The sequence below is a fragment of the Biomphalaria glabrata genome, chromosome 17 (genome assembly GCF_947242115.1).
Source record: "Biomphalaria glabrata chromosome 17, xgBioGlab47.1, whole genome shotgun sequence".
Classification (NCBI taxonomy): Eukaryota; Metazoa; Mollusca; class Gastropoda; family Planorbidae; genus Biomphalaria; species Biomphalaria glabrata.
The window spans coordinates 746,563-772,158 of NC_074727.1; the positions used below are offsets into that span (position 1 = coordinate 746,563).

Here is a 25,596-nt window from a genome sequence, read left to right on the forward strand (position 1 = left end):
GCAGGATGTCCAAAGAGTGGCCTTTTTTCGTTGTGCAGCCAGCTTTGCTTTGGACGACAATTTCTTTGTGCTCCCTTCAGTGCCTCTCGACCCATAAAAAATGTTTTGGATCTGCCTTTGAGCTGCTTACAAAATTAGTGCTGAATGTAAAGTAAGGATCCTGTTTTGAAAATTTCGATTACAGCAATGCCCATTGTCCTTTTCTTTTTAAAGCTATATTATAGGCAGCATTACTTAGGGAATTTAGGTGCCCTTACTACCAAGGCATCAGCATGCCTACTTTTCATTGTTTATATGCTTGTGAGTCTTGGATACTGACTGCAGAGCTAGAGAGGAGGATCCTAGCAATGGAATTGAGCTGCTACAGAAGGATCCTAGGTATCACATTTTAAACAACATCACAAAGATATTAGAGGCAGGGCTACTGCAGCGATTAGACCCCATGATGACCTACTATCATAAAAAAACTTGAGCTAAAAATCTATGGCCATATTACAAAGTCTTCGAGGCTCGCTAAGACCTTCCGTCAGGGAACAGTACCAGGAAAAAGAAGAGGCAAGGAAAAAGAAGAGGCAGACAGAAAGCGATGGAAAGATAAAGTACATAAAAGAATGGATGGCCCTGCCATTGAAAGAGGTTCTAACTAAGGTAAAAGACTAGTGGAAAGGAGAAAGATGGTGAACAAATTTTGCATGGTGCCCCAATGGTCCAACAGACTAAGGGATAGGTAAAGAGGTTTTTCAGCAGCAGGTATCAAAACTCTCATGTTTCAAATTGACTTAAATCTCTTTTTACATGTTTTACAACTAAGAAATGAAAATGAAGATTTATCATTCCTTTTTGTAAAATAAATCTAAAAAATTACTTGATATTTGTCTGCATTTATAGATTCCTTGCTTTGTGGTTCAAATATTTAATTGGTGAAATGAGAACATTACTTTCTCATTATGATGTAGGTATGAAATTTCAAAACATAAGTCCACCCAGGTCTAAGAGCTATTTGATCTTGATTATTCACACTGCACTGTCAACATAACCTACCCTGACATTCATTAACTATTAATCAGATATTAATTTCTTAACCTGAAGAGAAGCATGTTATTATTTTTTTTAAAGCTAAATGATCAAGTTTTTTTTTTTTATCTCAAGATTAGCTTTAATAAAGTCAGTCTGAGGGAACTTAAATTGTGTCTAAGCAGGTATGATTGACAGTTTCATAATGGTGGATTTATTCAAGTCTGGTCATCTATTTAAGAAAAATGAAACAACATAATGAGTTTAATATTTTGTATTTTATTCTCTATACCCATAACTGTTACATATGATCCCTTACAATACATCAAACATGTCCACGTTTTCTATGCTACTAACATTTGAGAAACAAATGACATCACTATTTTGAAAGTCATTGTTAGTCACATTTCATTTCAGAGATTCAATATACATTGACTCTGCACCAGGTGTTTTTAGCAATGAACTTGTAAACATGTTTCTTGAATCTTAGCCACATTAAAATCAAATTAAGCATTATGCTCAGTCATTAAATAAAACATTATGTAGCACTGTCAGATGTTGATTACAATTAAGAACATACACAATAAAAAAAAGAGCAAAGTAAAAATGAAATGCTCTAAATGTGGTTAGTTTTAAAAATCTATAAACTTCTATTATGACTGGGATACTTTTTAGATTTCTTGATTTCTAGCACTCCATAAAACACACCATAAAACACTCAAGTGCAAGGTGGAGTACAATGGAAGTCAATGAAGGATGAGAAATTTTTACCAACAGCATAGAACCAATGTCTAGCATACCCCACCAACAAGAGACAATGTTGATATAGATATCACAAAACAACATCAACATGACATCAATAAAGTAGTACAAATATTTTGAACTTTCATTCACTTTTGATTTCATTTTTCACAACAGACAAGTTCAATTTTTTTTTTGTGGCAAAAACAAAATGGTTAAATGTCTCCACCAGATAAAAAAAAAAATTGATAAACCTTCAACAGCCTAAAAAATATAAGTAAAAAATAAAGGCTAAGGCTTAATGAAACTGTACATAAGTAAGTTTTGAAGTACTAATACAATACTTTAGGGGGACCATCACCAGTTGAAACAAATATCAAACCCATTTAATCTTACATTCTGATTAAGTATAAGCAAATAGTATTTGAAAGAGATTAATAGAACTGCTTTAAAAAAGTTATTGACACAGTGCAGCATAGAAATCAAGAACAAAAGACTAAAGCAAAGGCAGACAATGGATTGATGCACTGAACTAGCAGTAAACAGCTTGTTTATCAATGTTTTTGATTTATTTTAAAATTTTAGTTTGAATTCCAAAACTCTGCCTTAAAAGTCTAGCTGTGTCTACCATGCTAATATCATTTCCTCTGAGTGTCTATAAATCTTTGCAGAAGTAACATCAAATGGGTTCGAGTATAAATATAACTATTACTGAGGAAAAAAATTCTGATCAACAGATTAAACTTGTGCTAATTTAAAACAAAAATTGGTTCAAATACATAAAAATCACACAAAAAATGATTAAGTTGTAATTTCATGCCAACAGTGTATAATCAAAAAAAAAATTTTTTTTTAAACTTTTATCACAGCCCTTGAGCTGAAACTAAAATATTCAAACAGCAGATCATTTCCAGAAAGAAATCAAACAATTATATAAATTAAATGCAGTTGCCAAAGATCAAGTGGAATATTTCGTGGAATATTTCATGATACAAATGATTTTAATAAAAAAAGACATTAGTTCTTAGTACATGTATGTAAATACATAAATAAGAACTAAAAAAATGTGGGTTGAAATCTACGTATGTATGCACTAGAACTTTATACCCTAAACATGTAGAAAATAAAAACAAAAACAACTCATAACATAACAAAAAGATTGTATGTCATAAATATAAATATATGATAACCTCTTAAAATGTAATCAATTCATCTGAGGTGAAAGCGAACAGTCGTGGACCAAATTCTGGGCGTTTGATGACCTGCTTGAAATTTCCATCCAGATCAAAACATTGTATGCGATTATTCTCTCTGTCCAAATGATGCTCCTCTGACACAGTGATGTTATGAGGGATGTCAAATGTCACAACAGGAGGAACTAAAGACAAAAGAGTTTTTAAAATTGTTATAACAAAACATGACTTGAGAATTAGGCACATCAAATAAGAACTCAGATATTATTTTAAATTGTTATCATGAAACATGACTTGAAAATCATGCCCATCAAACTAAGAATCAGATATATATTTAGGAAGTTACCTGCACCAAACTGAACGTTTCTTTTCCCAAAGGACATCAAAAAAGTTCCATCTTTGGAAAATTTCAGAACTCTGCTCTTACAGTACCTGTTTTACAAAAAGTAGGTTTGTAATAAAACAATCAAGATTTGATTATTTTTACATAATTCAAAATACAAATTTAAATATATTTTTTTAATGCCTAATTAGTATCAATGGACTCATTTATTTAAAGCAATATTTGCTGACACAATATATAATAACAATTAATTGCAAAGCCTAGTATTACCCATCAGATACAAAAAACTCTCCAGACATAAGAACAGATACATCAGAAGGTTTACAAAAAAGATTTGTATCTTCACCATGCTGGAACTTCTGTCCTAGTGTCATTACGATGGTTCAGTCTGATCTGGTGGTATTTTTAAAAACCTAAAGAGAAACAAAATTATATTAATTTGTAGACCAAAAAAAAGTACATTAGTGAAGGATATCAATCTTACATAACTAAAACAAATTTTTTATTTTGTTACATTTTTTTATCTGATATCAAGTGCTATAATATTCAGTGTTAGAATTCTTGTTTTTTTTTTAAAGCTTTTATGTTGTCAATAAGATCAATTAAATTTGTTTAACACATGTTGAGAAGAACAACAAAGAAATGTTTTACCTGATGCATTGCTACATCTGTTAACCAAATATTTCCTTGATGGTCCGCTGTAATACCATGAGGCATAAAATACCTGAAAATAATACAAGTTGGGTTGCAGTCATCATTCAGGTTATTGAAACAAAGTTTACAATATTTTAAAAAAAAGGCAAATTTTCAAATCTGTGATGTTTCTTTAATATCTGATTCATACTCATACATATAACATATTCCCCTTGTTAATCATTTGTTTTAACTCTTTCTCTCTTAATCAAGGATACCATTGTTGATTTGTCCCTATTCTGCAGCCTAATGATGATATTCTCGTTGAAGCTTAAAAAGTCAGTTGTTTTGTTTTCTTTCCTTCCAAAATGTTTTTAATTGCTTATAATTGAATCTTAAAATTAAATTAAATTATGGCTTTTATATAGCACTACTTTCATGCTTATAGCATGCTCTGAGCGCTTTGGTCCAATCTCAGTTGTGGGGGAGGAGGGGGTATCTAGGAGAAGGTTTTTCTGTGCTGCCTTTAGGCGCTCAATAAACACAACTCTGCCTAAGTCGGATGTCGAACCTCGAGCCTCCTTGATTGGTAGCCAAGCCAAGTTCAAGAGCCCTTAACCTCTCGACCACGCTTCCCACTTTAAAAGTTTCCTTTAGGAAAAAATATAGATTCATTTCATTTTCAACATGCATTTACCCAAAAAAAAAAAAAAAGGTTTTTAAAGAGTAAACAAAAAAAATTTTTTTTTTCTATATTAATTTTTCATAGGGTGATTATTTTGGATAGTGACCTCAAGACAATTAATTTAAATGTTTTATATATTTTAAGTGTTAGATATTAAGTTTTGTGAAAATATGAATAACTATCATTAAAATACTTTTAGTTCAATTTGGATCATTAAATACTACCTAGATATAATCTAGATCTAGTTCTAAAGAGACTTGTCCTCAGTTGAGAAAAATGGGATGATATATTCCATTCCTATAAAAAATTATTTAAAAGAAACCTTGCACCTGTACTCCTTAACTCTTTCTCTTCTAATTGACGATACCAGCGTTGATTCCACCAGAATGTGGTAAATAATTATGGAGAGAAAGAGTTAATCCTTAACAAATAGCTCAGTCAAATTAATTATTTCCCCCCTTTTTCTCTGTATAACTTTGATTTAGAGGTTAAGCCTACAAACCAGTTTTGCATTACTCTCTTTTTTTTAATCTTTTTATTTTAAAGAATAGAGGACTCCCATTAAAATAAAGAAATCTTTAATTTAGCTCTTGATGTGATCATTATAGATCTGTGACAGGAAGAAAAGACGATCAGGTTCCAACACTTACTGTGCAGTCCATTTTCTTGAGCCACTTGTGTCAATAGCCACACCTGACCAAATGTAATAGACTCTTCTGGTCATGATGAATTGAATATAGGTTTCTCCAAATGAACATCTGAAGAACAGAATGAGTTAAAAAGAAACGAGTTAAATAGCTAATATAATCCATTATATCTATTATCTACCAAAAGTGCAGTGTTTTTTTTTTTATTCCATTTTTATATTAAATGACCTTAACACCATCTGCCCTATAGATCAAAGGTCTGAAAGGGGTACTCAACTTTTTACTTTACTATATTTTAAATGATATTTTGTCTTATTACCATTATCTGATGAAGTTTTGTAACTTTAAACATTTATTGCATCCTAATTTGATTTACTTAATTTTCTTTTTTTTTTTAAATTCTATGTTAAGGTATGATATAAGGAAATCACAAAAAAGAAAACATTAAACAAATATCATTCCAAAAGTTCTATTGCTTGTGCAATTAACAAATCTACACAACAGGATCACAACTATGCAGCTTCTACATACAACATGTGCTAAATATTTTTTGTTTACAAGATTGAATGACTAAGGATTAAGTTATACATCCACTCTCCAAACAAAATACATGTAGAAAGTAAACAAATGTATCACACTACAAAAGCAAAAGATAAAGGAGAACTCATGTGAGTTTTTAATATTTCTATAATAAGAGAGAGAGAGAGACACCAGAGTCATAAGCTAATAACACTGACAGAGGTACATGTAACATATCTAAAGGAAGTGAATCACAGGGTCTTAAAGTTGGACTTAAATTTATAGGAAAAGTGTGTACAAACTATCTGCCTTAGTCTATCATCAAGTTACCAGCTAATGATAATTATGAATATAACTAATACCACACCAATCTACATATTATTCCAAACACATTTTGAAGCAGGACACTAAGGAAAACAAAATTAAACTATTCAAATGCATGTCAGTACTCATTTTCCTTCTATGCAGCAATGGCAAATGGCAACAAATTAATATTAGGGTTTCAGTTCACAAATGATTGATCCAATCATTTATATTATATATGTATTGAATCAAAGTATATCACAATGAGTTAGCTAATTTAATATCACAGTAAACCATTGTAATATGTTCAAACATTATTTAATCTATATTTCACATTTGAAAAAATTATGTTTCTGTTTTATTCAAGGTAAATGAAATCTTGCATGTTATTTTTTCTTTCACCAATGTCTTACAAGAACTAGCTAATACAGAATGTCTATAAAGTTCACTATCAGTGTATGCTAAAATAGCAGAAAGATGCCTTGAGATATGTGTGGATGGTAAACAGCAAATCTTTAGCTTTCGATTATCTTCAAAAAGCTTAATGCACATTTGTTTACAGATGGAGTCCAAGAACTAAATCATACAAGCTGCTAAAGGTTTGAAAAGATTTACTACATAACAAATAAACAGTGCTAGAAATGTGCTCTGCATGTATGAATCTAAAAAAAAATGTAGATGATATAAACTATAACGAATAACTGAATTTATACTTTAATTGAAATAATTATTTGAAGAAAAATAACTCAGTGAATTTATGTTGCAGCTTAAAACTATACACATGTATGTCCTCTGAATGTAGACTAACAAAGGGCAATCTTTTATTTTCAGATATGTTATTAGCATTCTTAAGGGTCAACATATCACTACATATTCTCATTATTATACAAGTTAAAAAGACAAATATTTCCAGTTTAATTTTTAACCACAATATTCACTTTGCAGTGTGGCTATTATTGCCATGCATTTACTAAAAAATTGATGCAAAAACTAGATCTACTGGTGAGCTACACTCATATAAAGCTTAGAATAAAGCAACAACACATATTGTGCAAGTTACATAATACATACAGCAAACATAAATGTGTGAGCACACTACAGCTGCTTACTCATGCCATTTACAGCTGTGGGAACATAGTCAACACACGATTACAACATACAGAGTGCAGGCCACAATAACAAAAAAAGGTACAAGATAATGTTGAGGTGAACACAACTTCTAAATCACTCACAACTATGTGGTTTATGGACTGCTTCTGACTGACCAACTTCTATAGCTACAACTGAGTTAGGGTGTTTTCTGGGCTCACTGTTTTGTCTGTTGATTGAGGCATGATTTGTGTTCTCTGACAGAGGCTGTTTCCCTTGATTCTGATCCAAACGCTGGGATTGATTGATCCGACCAGCTGCGTTCTTGCGAGGGAAATGCTCTAGCTGTTGACTGATGGCTTCAAACCCCTTGTTCCTGTTCCGACTGAGTCCTTCCTCGCTAGAGGTGGCAGTTCCATACATTCCTTTCTCTCTCATATCATTGGCAGCATATTCATCATAATATTCCTGAACATGCGTCATTGTTACTATTCAATTGTAATTCCTTTTTTCAATTAGTTTTAACTTTGAAAAAAACAATTTTCCTTAAAAAGGAGAAATAGAAAAAGAAAGTAGTTGTCTTTTAGCAATATACAAGGGGTTCTAGAGTTTCAACATTGATCCATTGTGTTGTAAAACAATTTTCGGTGTAAAGTTGGAAAATACATACCCACTGTATGTAAATACAATAAGAACTTATCCTATCCTAAAACCAATCCTAACAGAGTATCCCACATAATTATAAAAAAACACATTAAGAAAATATATACGTTTAGTAATGAAATGAAACAGCAATAAAAAAAAAAAAGGAAGGACAGACTTATTGGGAGGAGGAAGCTGCGGAAGTAGCTGAAGATACTGGGGCAGGTGAATCTGGAGAGGTAGCTAAAGTAGAGGGCACAGACATCAGAAGAGTTGGCTGTAACCTTGGGAATCATAATAATGGGCAAAAGGTTAACAAATTCAAAACACACACATGATAGAGAGACTGACAAAGCAGCAAGCCAAAATTGCCTACAAAGCGACTGGGTGCATGTATTGTGTCGCTTGTTTCTCATTGCAGGATACAGTGATGTTGATAACATCAAGGTGGGTAGTTCAAGAAACCAGCTTAAAAGTTTTAAATCCATGGCTAAAAACTTAACACCATTGTGTCATTAGTACACACTGAAAACCTAAACCATGGGAATGTATTGTACACTAAAAACCAAGATATTCTCCTCTAAAACCATGGGCACATAGTTTACACTAAAATCATAACTATATTTTTGCCTAAACTATTTATATTAGACTAAAAAAACAAAGATATTCTCAGCTAAACCATGGGCATGTGGCTTGTAGGCAAATGGAAAAATACTTTTTTCTTTTGAAAATCTACAGCAGACATCCACAGGGAAGGCTGTTAATAAATTGAATACAAATGTTACAGCCTTTTTTTCTATACAAAATCTTAAATATTATTAAATTATTATTAAATATTAAAAAAAAAAGAATAAAAGTTAACTGCAGGTCTCTGAAGGTTAAATGTTAACTGTAGGTCTCTTGTCATTTACTGTGGAGAACTGTGGGTAATTGTAATTGACTGAGTAAAGTAATTGTTGGGTCAAGGTTGTTTGAACTTCAACCATGTGGATAGCCTTGTAGAAATGTCAAAAATGACTAACAGAGCCTAAGAAATGGTATAAAACAGTGATCCTTCAATTTTATTTTTCAGCAGCGGGGGGGGGGGGGGGGGGGGGGGGGGGGGGATTTACATTTCTTACAGAGGCTGATTAGCCTAAAAAATGGCATAAAACAATGATGAAGTACATTTCTAAGTCTTGTTTAATGCTGATATTCTACATTATGGGAGAAGTTTAAAGTGACCAGATAAAACCATGCCACTAGCGAGATATATTGATAGAGACACAACAAACTAGGCTTGTACTTACAGGAATATCCTTGAGGTATCGTAAACGATGCAGATGCCAAGAAAAAAACTCCTGCAACATATGGCTGCCTGTGAAAACACAAAATGAAGTTTACAGCCAAGTTAGCTCTAAAAAAAAGTTCTAATTACAACAGCCTATAATTAATTATTTTTATCAGATTGACTTACTTTTTGTGTGTGACATAAATCTTCAAACCTGAGTGGTCTTCATCTTCAGCATCTGTTCAATTAATAAGAAAGACATTTTGGTTTTTGTTTTCAGTTATTTAACTAAGAAACAGAGAGTTGATAAAATCTCTTTACACCAAACAAAACAGTATAACTATACAAAATAAAAAGTATAGACAATACATGTTACAAAGTTTTCTATAGTGAAGTATATGGTTACATTCTCTTTCCTCACCAGTAAATATCCTAGCATAGTGAACTTGCAGTACTAATGTTTAGTAATGTTTTTAATGAATGTTCTGTTGCCAAATCTCAAACCAACATCTAAGATAATACAAAGAACATTAAGTAACCAAAAAAAGTTTCAATTGAATGTATTTCTCTCAATACCAATAACTAATAATTAAAATAACAATGAGTTTATTAATGTACCTTTAGGCAAGATAGTTGGAGGAGCATTTTTAGCCCGAGCAAATAAAATCACAGGATGACTATTCTTGCACATTGCAGGACAGTTCCTAAAAGAAACATTTAAAAAAATCTTAATGAATAATGAACAGATATAACAGAACACCATTTCACCACCGTATCACAACCAATACACCACTACACCAACACACTACAATGACTATCCTTGCATTACCTATCATGCACAAATGAAAATATTTACCAAACTGGCTACTGAGAATAGGCTTCACCTTCACATCCATACAACAGCATGTGATGAGCTCTGTTGGCATCAGCTACAGCTTCAAACTTATCTGAAATAAAAAGCACCAAACTCATAACAGTAACTACAGAGTTCCCAGAGCTAAAATAGGTCTTCAAAACTAACTTGAGGTATCAGCAAAACAGGCCTATGACATAATGTACATAAGATCCTATATTAAGTATATACTTGTTTCAATTTTCGCTAAGAAAGATGTTTCTATTATACTTAAAAAAATAAGCCAGCAGTAGGTTTGTCTGGACAAACAGCAACTTCAGGGCAAGCTATGATTTAAGCACTTTACTATACAGAATACCAATAAATGTTTGTAAGAGAAGTTTTATATTCTTGTTGAAGGAATGGGAATGATGGGGAGAAGGCTGGCTTCAGAGCAAAGATAAAAACTTAGGCACCCAAAAGTTAATGCAAAACAAGGAAAAAAGAAACATATACTTTGAATATAACTCTCTATTTCAACAACAAATCAGACTTTATGCCTTCATCAATAAAGAAAGTCAATTGCTTTCATCATGATTTTTTTTTCAATAATAACATTTTCTGTACTTAATAACCTTCCAGTCACTTGTTTGCTGTATTGCTTAACATACAATTTAGCCTATACTGTATTATATTAAATTAGTGAAATCTTCTAAAGAATAGAAAGAGGCTATGTTTATCATAAAAAAAATGTGGATTATACACTCACAAATATATGATTCCAAATCCTGTGCATAGTAAGCTGTGCATAAATAAGAATCCGGCTGAAAACACAATAAAGATTTTGTAGAAATATTTGTTTATTTATAAAGGCAGAAACTAAAAATATGAAAATAGAAACTCAATTTATTAAGATATTCAACTATTTCTTTTTTGTTGACAACTCCTAACTCAGTTGTGAAATTACACATTTTGATTTCCTTATTCAATTTCTTAGTACTTTAGAGAAATATGACTAAATTGATCCAAAAGGTTATTAAAATAGAATCCTTGTAAGCATCTTCACTCTCTTCTTATGTCCCATGAACAATTACAAAGAGTTTACCTTTCTAGGCCTTGCTCCCAGCATCAATATCTTTAATATCTGTGTGTCTTCAAAAAAGAATCAGAAATAGTGAACAACATTTTAAAATTTGCTCTGTTCATGTACAACACAAGCAAACAAACAATAGATTGTAAACATTACAAGACTATGCAATCTTATTGGAAATATTGTGTTTAAAGCTTTTGAGAAAAAATTTACCATTGGCTTCACCTGGATGATTCAAGCCAGCATGATTATGAGATCCTATAGCTGCTTCTTCAAGGGCTGGATTGGGTGGAAGAGTAACGCTGACATCTATGGGAAAGTTTTTTCCAGTCAGCTGTGTAAGTTCATTGAAAGCACATTCTCCTGATGGGTCAGCCACAGAACTGTCTGTGTAGAGCATGATGTAATAATTGCACATCTCATCATTGCCTGTTGACCTGCATCAGAAACTATCATCAGTAAGTGAACAATGCAAAATTGGTTTAATTGAAATAGATTAATCTTTCTTATGGTTAAAGTTAATATTAGAGATGAAGTTGTTCAACAAATATATTTTTCTTTACTTTTTTTTTTTTAGTCAATTTTGTTTCTTTCTCCAATTATTTATTAGGTGTCCATATTACAGATGAATGTTTTATTTAAAAAAAAATGTATGTTGCTGATGACAGAATTTGTAAACAGAAATCACATTTCAGCAATTTTGACTACTTTTAGTTAGTTTGTTTCAATTTTAGAGTTAAAAGCTAAACCAACAAGAAACTCACCCAACACCAACAGGATGATCCATCGAGCTTGAGTTATAAGTGCATCTAACAGCCTGGAACATAAGTTACATTTCAAATTTAGACAAAAAACACCATAAGAGCTTTAATAATAATTCAGAAAAAGAAAAGATGACATAACAGTTGGTAAATATTTATATCAGACTTACTAAAGCATCTCCTGGTTTGACTTCAATTACTTCCTTCACTGGATAGAAGGCCTTTAGATTTATTTCATATCATAAACATGTGGCACTTTAAGTGTAAGTTTGTATAAGATCATATAATGTTAGAATAATTGAATATCAAATATGGTAACTTTAAGACTTACTTGTGGCCATTATGGATTTCCTTTACCGATTTCATGATACGTTCCATTGTATTGATAACCAGTTATGACTGTACCTGAAGAACATTACAATTAATAAAAATTAGAAGAGATATGATGTTTGTAAAATGTTTTACATGTTTCGGATGTTCCTTCAGAGTTGAAGATAGTTTACTTTTTTTTTTCAGATTATTTTTGTTATGGTTAGAAATGAGTTTGGCAATGTTCATAGTAATCTATTGGCCATCATCATACATAAAGGTTTAACATAATTTACACACACACACACTATCTTCTAATACCAGTGATGCCCAAACTACGGCCCACGGGCCAGATCCGGCCCGCAACGTGGCTCCATCCGGTCCGCCTAAACATATGCACAAAGTGAAGAAATGTTTTTTAAAAGGCTGAAAAATGTGTTTTAGACCCGTTAGGACTCTCACTTTTTCTTGGGTGGATTTCATTCAAATCCAGGGTACCGGTATTCTAATGTTCATAATATTTTTTTAAAATGAACTCGACGTTTATTTTTTCGGTGACAAGTGTTGTCAGTTGACAGTTGTTTTAGGTTCTTGGATAATTCCGCTGCTGTCTTGAGCTAGTCGTGTTCTAAACATGTTTTGTTTAACACAGGGCATCAGTTTTACATCATTTTCCGGTAATGTTCTTTTGATATCAATGAGAATGGTATGTCCCATTTAATATTTGTGCGTTCATGAAATGGGAGAGAATTAAAAATGAAAACTGCATTCTGAATGTAGAAACTTTAGGTGAAAGTGGACACAACTTTGCTTGTGTGGAACAGGATAATAAGCTAACACGATATGCACAGAAATGTGGCTTTTTTAAAAAATAAAATATAACAAAAAGTCATTTGTAAAACAAAACATTTTAAAAAATATGGAGGCATTGATGGTTTGAGCGCAAAGAAAAGAAAATTGCAAAGTTATGCCTGCTTGAGTGAGTTGAGCGATATAAGAGAAAAAAAAGAGACAAGAAAATGAGTCCACGGTTAGGGCAAGCTACAGAGTTGCTCAAATTGTGAGGAATGAAGCGTAGAAAACTACTTTGTAGCAGCTCTAAGAGAATTTGTCCATTTCCATTCAAAACTAAATGACAGAGCAGCAGATTTTGAAATGCTTTCTATTGCCACTGAGCATTGCTCCGACAGATCTGCAACTGGAACTAATTGAGTAGACAAACCAGGCCTAGTAGTGATACAGGTTTTTAATGAAACTATTTAAAATGGTCTTTTCTCTCATTTTTTAAATCTATTCGATGATGTGGCCTGCGACACAAGTGTCAGAAATTAAAATGGCCCGCCGGCCAAAAAGGTTGGGCATCACTGTTCTAATACAATTCAAAGTAGTAAACTAGTTGTTAAGCAGACAATGTAATATTTTTAAAAAATTATGAAAACTTACAATTAGTATGTAGAAGAATGGTGAAGTCCCCAGAATCTAATAAAAATATACCAGCAACATACTGAGGCCTAGTGAAGATGACAAATACAAGGTGTCAAAACATGCAGTTTTTTTTTCCAGGGGGGGGGGTGAGGAGGGGCAAATATATCAATAATAATCTAATACAAGAGAATTATTTCAAGATGAACTACTAACTTTTGGTGGGTTGTGTAAAGTTTAAGTCCAGAGTTATCTGCAGGTTCTGAGTCTGAAATATATTGGTAGTTACTAAAGAAAATAAATTGAAGTGTTACATAAAACATTATGGAATAACATCACTGAATGAAATATTGTTTAAGACAAACATAATGAAATAAAATGTTAGCAGAAGGAGAAATAATAACAATTTAGTTGACAAAATGACATCTAATCAATTTCTATGACTAAATTCATATAAGGAAAAAAATCTGACTGAGTTTTCAAATCATTTCAATGATGCATTCTAATAAAGAAAAGTTTCCCCTTTCAGACCTTGTGGTCTATAGAGCAGATGACATAAAGGTCATCTGTTTCTTTGGCCAATGGTTAATGGGCAGCACAATGACCAACTGCCTTTACTTTCCCCAACTAAAGTCAGATACCCATTAGAGTTGGGTGGACTCAGGGGCGCCCTAAAAATCCCGAAATTAAAAATCACAGTCTTCACTGAGATTCGAACCCAGGACACCAGGTTTGGAAGCCAAGCACTTAACAACTCAGCCACCTCACCCCCATAATGCATTCTAATACATTGTCTAATTTTTTTTCCAATAATTCCATAGAATACAATTTTATAGGTTCATCTACATTTATATATTAGTAAATAAAACTAACCTTCAAAATCTTTGCGTAGTGTACCTGGAGTACAATAGTCTTAATTGATGTTTTCCTGCCGACCCTGAGGCCTACACCTTTAAAGAAAGAACATGACATTCTTGATAACATTTTAATTCCTACATGTTGTGTGTGTGAGTATTGACAAGTAATGGTAGAGACAGGAGAAATCTGATCTTCAATGACTTTTTTACTGACTTTAAAGTCTAGATTTTTTTTTTTAGCAATAGTAAGGAATAGGTGAAAAGGAACCTTTTGTAAAGGTGATACAAGCAACATGATGGATTATTAATAGAAAGAATTGCAGAATAAGTTCTCCCTACTTAAACGTTCCCAATGAAACACTCAGTGTATCTTGTTGAGGTGTTATATTTCTTTTGTCAATGTTAACCCAGATGTTCTTAATGCATTACTGCCAAACTATTTTGTTCACTGCACTGCATATGTTAATGAACCTCCTTTCAATGTTTTACCACTAAGTTGGTCAGGTGTTCCTAAGAACACACCTCAGAACTTTATCACAGATCATGCAGCTTATATCTTGGAAATTACATTTGCTACCTTGAGCCCTTACTTGTGTTAAAATACTTTCAATGGAGAGCAGGTGGGCATAGTCTGATCTGTAAAGTTTCAGTAATCTTCTAATTTCAACAATAGTATGCCTAACTCAATTTCTTCACAGATAAATCCCTCTGACCTGTCATCATGTGATGATGATAATATAAAAGGACCACTGAGAGCTTATATCTGAGTTTCAGCATGCTTTTAATGTTCTTAGCCTAACATAGTTCTTGACAGGTCATTAACCTATTGTTAAACCTTTCCAGCTGGTTTTCACCAATTGCATTTATGCTTAGTACATGCCTCAGTGGCAGCGAGAGATAAACAAAAGAATGCATGTCTTGAATGCCACATTAAAAGTGTCTGTCTCAGGTATTTGTGCAAGACTCTGGAAATAAAATGGCAAGGCACAGTCACCAACACAAAAGTGCCAAGAAGAAAAAATACTAAAATGGTTTATCAAAGATCTTAGAATATTATGTAATCATTTTAAATTGTCAGCTTGCTGAAGAGAAATATAGCGTTTTTACAAAAATTATTTTGAAATATATTTTATGCAGGTTTTTAAAAATGGACCATTACCAGGCTCTTTTAAGTCCATTTACTGTCAAAAACATAAGCAAAGATCCTATCTGAAAATCAATTTCAGGTACATAGAAAAAGATTTCTAGGTTATAGTATTAAATTTTTAAAAAGTGTTACATATTGATGGGGTGAGAGGATATTAACATTTAATAACAGGTTCAGAAATGCAATTCCACCATCAATTAACAAGAGAATTGCTCAAACAGAAGTCTTCACTCATCACTGAATTTTGAAAAAACTTGTTTCTTTCTAGTCAGTTTGTTAAGCTTAAAACATGTCAACTGTTTATTTGTTACCTTTAGGCATAACTGTTGGAGGAGCATTCTTAGCCCAGGCAAACATTATTGTAGGCTATTTTTACACATTGGTGGACAGTTCCTGAAAGAGAAAAAGTATAATTCTAATACAGCAAAAGCTGGAGGCCATTCTTATTTATTTTTAGCTAAAAACTAGAAGGTCAAGCACTTTGTCACAAATAAAATATATTAATTATCTAGAATCATTTTATTACTATTTGGATTTTATTTAAAAAAAAAACAACAAAACTTTACCATAAAAAAATTAAAGCTTCTTACTTACCAGATGCTGTCTGAAGAAAAAGGTTCACCATCACATCAATACAGCAACATGTGGTGTGCAGTGGCAGTATTGGCCAGAGCTTCAAATTTATCTGATTAGCAAGATAATTGAATACCATTAAATATATTACATGCTTTTTTTTTTTTAAATTAACTATTCAGTGTATGTCATATACACCACTGTAACTATAGTTTAGTCAACAAGACTTGGAGATGACTTACAAATATAAAGCTCCTCTTCTAGAACTGGATAGGTTGTACATAGATAGGTGTCGGCTACAGGACAAGAGAAACAACATCATCTCACAAACACATTAATTGACTAGATTACTGACACACTTGTATTAATAATTTTTCTTGGCTAGGTAGGACTTCATTGTTTATTTATTAAATACATTTATGTTTAAGCAAGTTTAATAAAAATATTAATTAATATAACCCAATACTTTTATGATGAGAAATGTTCAGATGCTACTGTAATAAGTCTTTTAATTTAAACTTCAATATCTTGATTAAGAAAAAAATGTTTTCCAAAGTTAGCCCATGTTTTAAAAATTTGGTTTTGGATAAAGAATTGTTTAGAAATAACACAGGACTGAATATAAAAAATACCAGCAACCATCACAATATTTTCTTAGTACATATAAAACTTGAATGTCAGCTTGTGGGATAAGCTTTTTTCTTTATATTTCATAAACACTTACTGTATTAGGCTTAGCACCAGGCATCAATATGTCTTGAGTTTTTGTGTCTTGGTACAAGTTCTCTGGAAAGTGACAGTGTATTCAATATATCACTTGTAATACAAATAAATGATGATTCTAATTGCTTAAGAAAAAAATCTATTTACAACAAAACAAAATTAAGGTTTAACAATGCAAAACAATTAATTGAATTGCTTCTATATGCTACAAAACTAACCATTGGCTTTATCTGGATGATTCATGCCAGAATGGTGGTGAGATCCTATGGTTGCTTCTTCAAGTGCTGGATTTGGTGGAAGTGGAACGCTGACATCTTTGAGAAAGTTATCTCCTGTCAGTTGTGGAAGTTCATTAGTGCCACATTGCCATGAAGGATTAGCCACAGAGCTGTTCGTGTAGAACATAATATAAAAAAATGCACATCTCATCATTTCCTGTAGACCTGTAAAAGGATATATATTTATTGTCAATAAGAATTTTAAATAGTTGGGTTTAAATAGTTTGCTTCTAATTATGGTATACAAACTACAATTTCAATAGTACATTATTAATTTACAAGAGGATCAGAAAAAATAAAGTCATGTGGCACATTTTTTTAATGAGTGAAGGAACTTAATGGACTGTCAATCATTAGATTCATACAAATGCTACAGTCAAGTCCCTTACTAAGTTGTATATTTTCTGAGGACTAATTCTTTTAAGTTTTTCCTACATAAAAATGTAGTGCCTTTCAGACCTTGTGGTCTATAGGGCAGATGATGTAAAGGTCATCTATTTCTGTGGCCTCTGGTTAACGATGGTGTTATGTGGCAAGTATAATGAAAACCGCCTTTATTTTTCCCTAACTAACAACAGGTATCCATTAGAGCTGGTTGGACTCAGAGGTGCCCAAAGATCACAACATTAAAAATTCCATTCTTCACCAGGAGTCAAACCTGGGATTCCCTGGTGCGGAAGTCAAGCACTTTATCACTCAGCCACCCTGCTGCCCCCTCTTTACTTGTAAACCTTAAATTAATGATGATGACTGGAAAGAATCCTTTCATGACTTGTTAAACACAGTATAATACATTTAAAAAGAATGAATAATAAAATAATTATTGAACTAATGGTTAAATTATTATCAGCACACATATTTAGAAAATAAATACATATGAGGTGAAAATACAATACAAAGTCAATACACTAACCCAACACCCAACAGTATGATCCATTGAACTTGAGTTATAAGTACATCTAGCAGCCTACATAGGAAGTGAAAACAAAAAAGAAATTAGCAAATAAATATCACACATTTGTTTACCTATGAAAGAATGTGATGTCTTGGGAATAGCAATCATATTTTTTTATTTGATCATTCAATGTAAAAAAAAAACAAAAAAACATTAAAATGTGCAGTGCCTTAAAGTGTATACTCTCTAAAGAGATGGAATAGGTTGCCTAAAACAGACATGAAAACCAATGACTTAGTATACAAGAAATAAACAACTAGTTAAACATATGAACATAACAATATAGTTTGTTTTTTTTAACATAAAATATCAGTACGTTCTAGACATTGCTTAGTGAACTTTTCTTATAAAAATTCTTTAAAAAAAAAAACAATCTTACTTTTACCAATTTTCTAGAGAATGAATGTGATGTAATTTCTTAAATGATTAGGTCCAACAATTCAATTTTCAACAAATAAAAAAAACACATTAACTAAAAATGTCATTATCTTATCTTATATAATACAGACGTTACTTCAAAAAAGAAGATGATTACGTCCTACGCGTCATGCATTTAGTTATGCATATTAACCAATGACTTAAATTCTGCCAAGTCACTGGTTTTCCTGGCTAGCTCAAGCAACCCATTCCATGCTCTTATAGCACTAGGGAAGAAGGAGTATTTGTACAAATTTATTATAGAATAATGAATTCATTATAGAATAATGAATGTATAACAAAAAATAAATGCAGGAATTTTAAAAACATACCAAAGCATCTCCAGGTTTGACTTCAATAATATCTTTCACTGGGTAAAAAGCCTATACAAAGGATATAATAGACAGTGCTCGATATTGTCTTGAAAATATTGCTTAGTCTTTACATATAATTTCTTAATGTTAATATAATATTGTCAAGCTAACTCACTAGTGGCCATTGTGGATTTCCTTTGCCAATCTTATGATAAGAATCATTGTGTTGGTAACCAGTGATGACTCGACCTGGAACAATAGTTAGGGTGGAAGAGAACTGAAAGGCACAAGGCTGTTACCTAGATCTAGTTTGAAGACCCTAATCCATTTTCTAGTTAGTGTGTGAGACATGAGGAAGTGAAGGAAGTGAAATAGTTTATCTTGAAGAGGAGAAAAGAGAGAAATTCTAAAACAACTATACAAAATCACCAAACTTCTCAGTACCAAAAAGGCTAATTGCAATGTTCCAGTCCGAGACAAATACGGAAAACTACTTTCTTCAATAAATGAACAACTTGAAAGATGGAAAGAATATTTTCAAGAAGTGCTCAATAGACCTAAACCACGAAATCCACCAGATCTAAATGCAGGACCAACACTAGACATAAACATGGAAGAAATAACAAAAGAAGAAATAAGGAATGCACTCAAACAAATGAAGACAGGTAAAGCTGCTGGAATTGACAACATACCACCCGAAGTCCTAAAAGAAGGAGGAAGTGAAATAGTTGACCAAATGCACAAACTATTCAACAAAATTTGTTTGATTAACAGAAACACCTCCGGGTGAGTGGAAAAGGGCTTGCTAATAAAAATACCAAAGAGTGGAGATCTATCACAATGTGAGAAATGGCGAGGCATCACTTTGCTGTCAGTACCAAGCAAGATTTTTAGCAGAATCCTACTAAACAGAATAAAGGGAGCATGTGATGGACACCTAAGGGAAGAACAGGCCGGATTCAGAAAAGGGAGATCTTGTGCTGACCAAATAGCTACACTCAGGATAATTGTAGAACAATGTGTTGAATGGCAATCTCCTCTCTATGCAACTTTTGTCGACTTTGAAAAAGCTTTTGATAGTGTCGACAGAGAATCTATTTGGACTGTAATGAGACATTATGGGATCCCCAATAAAATAATAACCATAATCAAGAACCTTTATGATGGTTTCACCTGCCAAGTAACCCACTGTGGCAAGCTGTCAGAGGAATTTCCAGTCACAACAGGAGTCAAACAGGGAGGAATCCAATGGACTCTCACACAAAAGCTGGAAGATCTGGAATTCGCTGATGACATAGGCCTATTATCACACAGACTACAGGATATGCAAGAAAAGGTCACAGCTTTAAGCGAAGTAGGAAAAAGAGTAGGCCTCAAAATAAACCATCAAAAAACTAAAGTACTTAAAGTAAACAATAAACAAATCGGAGACATAGTATTGGATTCTCAGACAATAGACCAAGTAGAAAATTTTATATACCTTGGGAGTGTAGTCAGTATATCAGGTGGAACAGATGAAGACATTAAATGCCGTATAAATCTAGCACGTCAGACATTTACACAGCTAAAACCAACCTGGAAATCTCCTTACATCTCAAACAAGACTAAACTAAGAATCTTTAACTCTAATGTCAAGGCTGTCCTACTGTATGGTTCTGAAACATGGAGAACAACTGAAGCCACAACAAAAAAAATACAGACCTTCATCAACAGATGCCTGAGAAATATCCTAAAAATACACTGGTATGACAAAGTAGAAAACACCAAACTGTGGGAGATGAGTGGACAAAAAAATATAGAAGTGCAGATCTTAGAGAGGAAGGTTTAGATGGATTGGTCACACCCTTAGAAAAGATACCAGCAACAGAGCTAGGCAGGCCTTAGAGTGGAACCCCCAGGGAACAAGACGCAGAGGAAGACCAAAAAGAACATGGCGACGCAGTGCACTTGAAGAAGCAGAGAAGACAGGGAAGAGCTGGGACACCACCAAAAAGCTAGCAAGAGACCGTGGAGAGTGGCGTGTTTTTGTCGAGGCCCTATGTTCCATGAGGAACTCAAAGGAGTGATGATGATGAATATACTGGGGCCTAGAAGTGAAGGTTGTAAGTAAGCATTGAAGAGTATATAATAAGATAAATAGAAAAAAATCCTTGATTAAATTAACTAGATTTAGAACAATTTGAAGATAGAACTTTAAAAAGCAAAATGTTAATTATGCTAAGAGCCTTCAAATGCTAAAAGCGTTTAAAAATATAAAACAAGCTGTTGAAAGACTTCTGAAGATTCCAGCTCCCATGGTATCAACGAGGCGGCTCGGAAACATTTATTTTGTGGAAAGTGGATTTGCAAGCAACAGGTGAATGTGGTCCCCATTGAGTTCAAACAAGCCACCACACTATTCCACAAAGAGGCTGCCATAAGAGAGAGCTAAGGGCAGGAAATTGCACTAAACAAAAACAATAGGTAGAAATATTTCTAATCGCACAGACTTATTGTTAGTCTAGATCTATTACAAATTTAATTACATGACCGATCCAAACTAATTGATACAATTACACTTAATATAAGCTTGTTTTTTTTTTTTAAAGTATTTTTACGTATTTTTCTTGTGTAATATTGTTTGTTACTTTACTTCTGAATTGTCTCCTAGTAACTTTACTCTTGGTATTACTCCAGTAATTGTAAACATTCATTTGTTAGAAACTAAACAGCTCTATTTTAGACCTGATCAACTTATAATGCTAAGATTAAATAGAATTTCAGTTGTATGTTCCTATTGGATTTCTAAAAATTTCTTTTAATAATTTTTAAGCTCTAATGATTTGTTTGATTTCTAAATTAAATCCATAATATGAATATAATATTATAATTCCAAGGTATTTTGAGCTTTGAGATATTGGTTTTGAATAATAAGGATAAGCAGTTTTCATTTGTTTTGGTTATCTCTATTAATAATAATAATAATAATAATAAATACTCTCCGCAAGAGGTTCTCGAGTCTACTGAACATCTGCTGTACTGGGATAGGCCTATTCTGACCTACAAAATGGTAGATTTCAATCGCCCGGATCTGCTGTTCATCGATAAAAAAGAAAAAACCGCTACCATTATCGATATCGCCGTACCACTGTCTCATAATTTAAGAAAAACTGAGATAGAAAAACAAAGAAAATATGGGAACCTAGGCTTGGAGATTAAGCATCTATGGAAATTGTCCAAAATAACAATATATCCCATTGTTATATCAACCGAGGGGATAATAACAACTGACCTCACAGACACCTTCAAGGCCCTTAACATTCCTAGGAACATCTTCGTTGCCTGTCAGAGGGCGGTACTGTTGCAGACCTGCCACATCACCAGAAAATTCCTCAGTGGAAACTGTTAAAGGGACTACGATGAATTTTGTTTCTCTTTAGCAAAACTCGACCCTGGCAGCGCCAGAGAATGACTACTCGTTCATTTCTAACATTATAATAATAATAATAATCTTTATTGTCCGTATGGAAATTGGTCTTACAATTTGTGCATTACACCAAACAAAAACATTATAACTATAAGAAACCAAAGTGTACATTCACACCAGACTCACTCATAATTTACATGTGACAAAGTTTATACCAGATTGTTCTTATTTAATGATTTGATTGCCAGGGGAACAAAAGAGAGTTTGTGTCTGTTAGTCTTTGCTATCGGTGTCTTGTATCTCTTTTGTGATGGTAAAATCACAAAATCCTGACACAAAGGGTGATTCTTTATTTCGAGGATCTTTTATAGATGGCTTTTTTATAGATGTTTGTCTCAAACATTTAGGATTCTATAAAGTTTATTTTTATTTTTAATGCTCAGATTGCCATATCAGGCAGTGATATTGAAACTTAAAAATATTGCAGATATGAGCGTGATAAAACATAGCCAAGGCCTTTTCGCTAACATTAAACGAGGACAGTTTTCTTAGTAATCATAATCTTTGCTGCCCTTTTTTGCTGATATAATCAGTATTTGCAGTAAAATTTAGTTTATTGTCTAGGATAGTACCAAGGTATTTAAAGGTTTGCACAATTTCAATAGTCTCTCCAGCTACAGAAACTATGCGGTCTTTTGAAATAACATTGTTTACCCTAACCCTCTGAGATCTCTGGGTCAAAAATTCATTAGTCCATAGTATTATGTATGGACTAATCTTCAACGCTTTCATCTTTTCAATCTCTCCCTAGATATAGCTTTTGTTTTTTAAACGGCAGTAGGTAGGAAACTACACATATTGAAATTTCTTACTTCTGATGTGTTGTGTAAAATTTTAGTCAATTTTGTACAAGGTTCAAGCTGTACACGTTGTACAAGATAAAAGTTCATCACATCACAATAATGTTGTTTACGATGCCAAGTACCATCTCACTGTCCATCTTCAAGAGCATCAAGAAGCATCACAACTTCATGACATTTTCCTATTATGGATACAAACAGTAAAAATCCATTAACAACTTATTACAACGTTTAAACAGTGATACTTGAGGCATCCCTAAATTTCCAACCCATCAATAGATTCAAGCTTATTTCTTCCTTCGCTTACCATTTCCTCAGGAATCTAAAATTTACAAATGATCGATGTGATGATACACACAAAGAAAATATAATACTTCTGCTCATACTTACTTTCCAATAAGCTTTCAATATATATTATCTCCCTTTAAAACTATAACTCTTCAAATTATTTCCCTTTCTCATCAACACAGTCTTATGAGTGCCATACTATAGCATACAAATAAATATCATAATATATACAACTTATTTACAATCTAAAAGAACTCAACATGTTCATGCACTATACAATTAAACCATTGCTAGTATATATATCTATATATACTTATAAGTAAACCATCAAGAATTTACTTTCTCCAACTATATTCTGCTTCTCCATTTCTTCTTTGGTAAGGTCCATATGACCTACAATTGTCCCTTGTACCCTGGTACTCATCAGAGTTACATCTTCTCTGAGGGTTCCCTCTATGATACTGTCTATCATAGGCATTGCTATCAAAATTTCTGTCATACTCATAATGGTCAGATCTCCTATCTGAATAGTCACAACTTCTGCATTGCCTGGCAATATGTCCCTTTCTTTGACATTTAAAACAAATAATGTTTCTTCTCACTTTACCATAAGAATTTCTTTGTCTCATTTTGTATTCATGTCTTCTATTCCAGCTATCTATCTCTCCTTGAGTCAGTTCCTTTAGTCCATGTATATTGCCTAAAAGCAAATCATGAAACAATCCTGGTATTGCTAAACCTTTACAATAACCAGTATAAAATGGTGTTTCTAAGAAAACTTTACAGGCTTGATAGCGCTTGATACTGCCATCTATCAACCTTACTTTTTTCTCATAGCCTAATAAACAATCTGGTTTAACTAAGTTACTCCTAATTCCAACTGTACTGCATCCCGAATCTTTGACAAACCTCATAGGTTTCCCATTGATAAAACCAGAGTGTACTCTCACTCTGTTGGTTTCATCTTCTGCAAAATTTATTTCTTCTACACCCCAACAATAGTTCATCTCTTCTACTTCTTCATTATCACTACTTTCTCTACTGTCCCTATCATTGGTGAAATACACTCTACTTTTGTTATTTCTGTTTCTGTTCTCTTTAAACTCAACTTTCCTACTCTGCTTTCTGTATCTCGTCGGGGTCGCCAAAATAATGTTGTGGGCTAATCTAATCTGACTTCGACTATGTATCAATAATTACTTAACATTAGCCACAGAACATTATTTTAATTTCCTAAACATTTTTTGATCATTTTAAGTTCACATGGCACTAAGAAGCTGCAAAACATATCAAGGCATCAGTAAAGCAGAAAAAAAAAATCCCACACATTCTGGTCTTCATGCACCAGTTTATCAAGTAGCAATCAAATCAAAGGTGTAGAAAATAAAAATATTAATACAAGTTATTACTGTATATTATATAAGGGTCTTTAGTTAGATGATGACCTGGAAGTAAAGAAAATGTTGCCTTAATGGTTTCAATAAAAACATGTAGATAGCTAACTATAGAACTAAGGAATAGTCTTATGTATTGTTACTATTCCTGGCTAGCTTAGACCACTGAGCTATGAATGTTTTTGCGGCAAAACCAAATCTGTAAACATCAAGTTGTCACTAGAAATTAGTTAAGTCTGATAAAAAGAATTAGCTTATTGTTAAAGGGTTTAACATTGTTATGACATGATTAGGAATTAGTTATTTGTTTCGGGAATAAGGGGAAAGTTTTAATTAGCGACAAGTGACGTGACAGATCTTAAAAAAATAAGAACGCTCTAAGTGAAGCTAAAAGGAAGACGCTTCTTGTAGAGTAGTAGAATTGAGTACAATAGATATACGGATTTACGACATAACTGACATCGGACGATTCCCTTCTTGAGTATTAAACATATTTGTAGAAAAACATATCAGCGTCGACTACATATTTGATTGTTTCGGCCTTTCGCCGGTGTTACTGAAGTAGTTGAGTTCAGCGTTACTCCCAGTCAGATCTACACTAGACAGATTACCAAGAATCAACACCGCGCGGAAGCCTTAACACATGTATAAATAAATGGATGGATTATAAGACCTCAGTCAGTCTTCCCTTGTTCAATTCATACAAAATGTGGTTTGATAGAGCACATTGGCATTAATAATTAATTAATAATTCATCAACGCAAATATTTATTTTAAATTTTCCTTACCTTTGGGCATGACAGTTGGAGGAGCATTCTTAGCCCAGGCAAACATTATTGAGGCCTGACCATTTTTACACATTAGTGGACAGTTCCTGTTGAGTAGAATAGA

The 25,596-nt window shown here is 32.8% G+C and overlaps 1 pseudogene; it reads right to left on the reverse strand.

Annotated features, from left to right (window-relative positions):
* Positions 1 to 1,273: 1,273 nt before the first annotated feature.
* LOC129923718 (peptidyl-glycine alpha-amidating monooxygenase A-like) lies at positions 1,274 to 25,539 on the reverse strand (annotated as a pseudogene).
* Positions 25,540 to 25,596: the final 57 nt, after the last annotated feature.